Source organism: Budorcas taxicolor, chromosome 14 (genome assembly GCF_023091745.1).
Source record: "Budorcas taxicolor isolate Tak-1 chromosome 14, Takin1.1, whole genome shotgun sequence".
NCBI lineage: Eukaryota > Metazoa > Chordata > Mammalia > Artiodactyla > Bovidae > Budorcas > Budorcas taxicolor.
In genome coordinates, this window is record NC_068923.1 from 57136136 (window position 1) to 57139588 (window position 3453).

General features: G+C 47.1%; 1 pseudogene; it reads right to left on the reverse strand.

The window, feature by feature from the left end:
• Positions 1-408: 408 nt before the first annotated feature.
• On the reverse strand, positions 409-3121 carry LOC128059194 (peptidyl-prolyl cis-trans isomerase FKBP4-like; annotated as a pseudogene).
• Between the last annotated feature and the right edge of the window lie 332 nt (positions 3122-3453).

The window sequence follows — 3453 nt, forward strand, 5'->3', positions numbered from 1 at the left end:
AGAACTATATCTGGTACAAAATCTACTACTCAACCCCAAATTTGTTGGATAAATTAATGAAGAAACCCCACATTAGTTCATTAATTAATTAATAAGATTCACGCCACCATCTGTGATTACCTCCTTGCTTATTTATCTGGCATCTTGTATATTGCCTAGGTAAGTGAGAAATAAAGCTTTGTGGCAAGGGGGTCGGGGGGGGGGGCTGTTAAGCCACTGATTTTTAGAGTTTTTCTTTTTAGGACTTACTGTAACATTAACCAAGATTATCCTGACTAACACATATATAAAGCCAGAGTTAGAAATTTCTTTGGCCATGGAATTCAACAAATTTAATTGATATAAACTAGGATTTAGGCCTATGGTTTTTACCTAATGGTTTTCTTTTCGTTTTTGTTATTAGAATACTCATTCTGCACTCCTGGCCTAAAAGCAAAAGATATAAACCCTGAAAATGTTCTGAATACAAATTAGATTTCTTCAGATATTTGCTGAGCTTGAAGTGAAATATTTCAGTTTAGTATGCTATCTAGATTGTTTCTATTGTAAATTCAAATTTCACCTAACCCACAGTTGTTTATAATTTCTAAATGGGAACAATTAATTCCCTTAGAGCTGGAGCAGGAAAGAAATATTTGTGCTCTTGATGGGGTGGGGGGATCTTATTTTTAGGCTGACAGCTGCAGTGATGGTAAATTTGAGGAAGAGAGAGTGCTGGAGTCAAGTATTTACCTGTTTCAGATTTTCCCAAACCTTCTAGGCTCATGGTTATAGTCAGCTCAGTTATTTATTCTTAGGCCAAAAATGTATAAGGTTTTAGATTACTAAGTAGTTAGATCCAAAGTAATTTACTGACTGTAATTTGTATGGCATCCTACAAGTGTTCTCGTGTTTTCCTCAAAAGTTTAAAATGTCCTGTGGGGCTCATCTGATTCACTGCGGTAACCCTGGGCTCCTCAGCACACACAGTTTGGGAATTCTAGGTCTCTGACTTGATAGGCGGAAGGATTTGAGGAGTACTACATTTAGAGAAGATCTTTTCGGAAGTTCCTAGCCCTGTGTGAGCTTCTGTTTTGTTTTGAGGAGTCTATATTTTATTTATTTAAGTAATTTTTTTTAAAAGCTCTAATTCACTCAAAATTCTTCAGTTTGTGGTGGCTCAGATGGTAAAGAATCTGCCTGCAATGCAGGAGACCCCAGTTAGATCCCTGAGTTGGGAAGATCCCCTGAGAAGGGAACGGTTACCCACTCTATAATCTTGCTTGGAGAATTCCATGGACAAAGAAGCCTGGTGAGCTACAGTTCATGGGGTTGAAAAGAGTCAGACACAACTGAGAGACTAAAACACACACACACACACACACATACACACACCCCAAGGTGGAGTAGGGTGAGGGCTGGGGGTCTGGGGGACAGGCAGTCTTGGGGACAGGGCTGGGGCGAGGCTGAGGCTGCCCCACTCCCACCCCCTCACCGCCCTCCCGTCATTCTTCTGCTCTCTCATCTCCACGTCAGCCGGCTGTTCTCCTGCAGCCACTGCGGCCTGGGCCTTTTGCTCTCCTCCTCAGCCAGCCTCTCAGACATGCTGGCATAGAGCTTCTTCTGCCCTCCAGCTGCCTGTGGATCTGGTGCGGGCACATGGCCAGCTGAACCTTGGCCGCCCTGTTGCTGGGTAGAGCTGCAGGCCCTTCTGCAAGTCAGCCCGTGCGTTCGCCGCCAGGTGGGCCTCTCCCTGGTGGACAAGGCCCTTCTCATTGTTGCTGTCCACTTCCTGGGCCTTCTTACTGTTTCAGTGGCAGCTGAGAAGGCCTGCAGCTTCAGATGACACACGGCCAGGTTGAGGTGGGAGGCCAGCTGAGGGCCTGCACCTTCCTGTGCGTCCTCATCAAAGAAGCTCCACTTTTCTTCCAGCCAGGACACAATCTTCTTCTGTTTTTTAAAAAAATATTTAGTTATTTATTTATGGCTGTGCTGGGTCTTTGCTGCTGTGCTCAGGTTTCTGTAGTTGCAGGGAATGGGGGCCACTCTCTAGTTGTGGGGCACAGGCTTCTCACTGCAGTGGCCTTTCCTTGTAGTGGAGCACAGGCTCTAGGATGCTCGGGCTTTGGCAGTTGGGGTGCACGGGCTCAGCTGCCTCGTGGTATATGGGATCTTCCTGGACCAGGGATTGAACCAGTGTCCCCTGCATTGCAAGGCAGGTTCTCAACCATGACCACCAGGGAAGTCCCAGGCCACAGCCTTCCTGCACTGAGGGACAGCTTGCTTGTACTTGCCTTCCTTGAAGCACACAGCGCCTCGCTCCTTCACTACAGTCCTCTGCTCCAGCATCTCAGAACTTATCGCCCAGGACTTGCTGGCCCTCTCAAAAATTCTTGTGCTGTATTTCATACATCAGCTTAGCATTTGGCGGGATCTGGAACTTCTCCTTCCCAGCATTGCTGAAAGCATGCAGGTATTAAGATACACAATGGAATATTCTCTTTTATCCACACACTGAATGGCTTTCTCCAGCCCCCAGGGCAAGATGCATGCTCTCTCCCTCACCAGCTTCAAAGCTGAGCTCTCGTGAGTCAAAGATCTGGTCCTCGAAGTATCCTTCCAGTGCAACTTCCAGGATGGCGCTGTCACTGGGCTTGGCATAGCCCTCCCCATTGCCTCCGTATTCTTCTGATGATCCCCTGTCTTCTTCATCTGTCAGGTCCTCTTCCTTGAACTCCAACAACTCCACCCCAAACACAAGTGTGGCTTTGGGAGGGACCCTGGGGGGGCTGCCAGCTGAGCCCTAGGCATGCTCTGGCTTGCAGGTGATATGGCACACTTTGCCTGCCTTCATGGTTGCTACAGCAACATCCCGAGCCTTAATGACCTTCCCTCTCCCCAGGTCAAAGGAGAACCTGTCCTTGCGGTCCAGGCTGGAGTGGAACTTGGTGTCACCGAGCAGCTAGCCCCTGTAGTGGACAGACACTCATTCCCCAATCATCGGCATCTCCATGCCAGGGCCTTCTTGCTTGATGAACTTAAGCACACCCTCATCCTGCTCGGGACTGAGGTCCACTCCCTCAAGGGGCTGCAGTGCCAACTGGTCCCTGCTCTTGGCCACCTTCATCTCCTTGGTGGTCATCACACTGTTTCTCAGGCAGCGGTCACCAGTGGCTGGCTGGGGCTTGTGCCTTCTTTATTTATTTTTAAAAATATTTATTTATTTATTTGGCTGCTCCAGGTTTTAGTTGCAGATGTGGGATCTTTCATTGCAGCATGCAGGGTCTTTAGTTGGGCATGTGAACTGAAAGAGTTTGAAACCAAGGATCAAACCAGGGTCCTCTGCTTTGGGAGTACAGCGTCTTAAGCACTGGACCACCAGATAAGTCCTTACATTTCATCTTATTTATTTTAAAAAGTTTTCATTTTACATTGGAGGATAGTTGATTAACAATGAAAAAGTGTTAGTTTTAA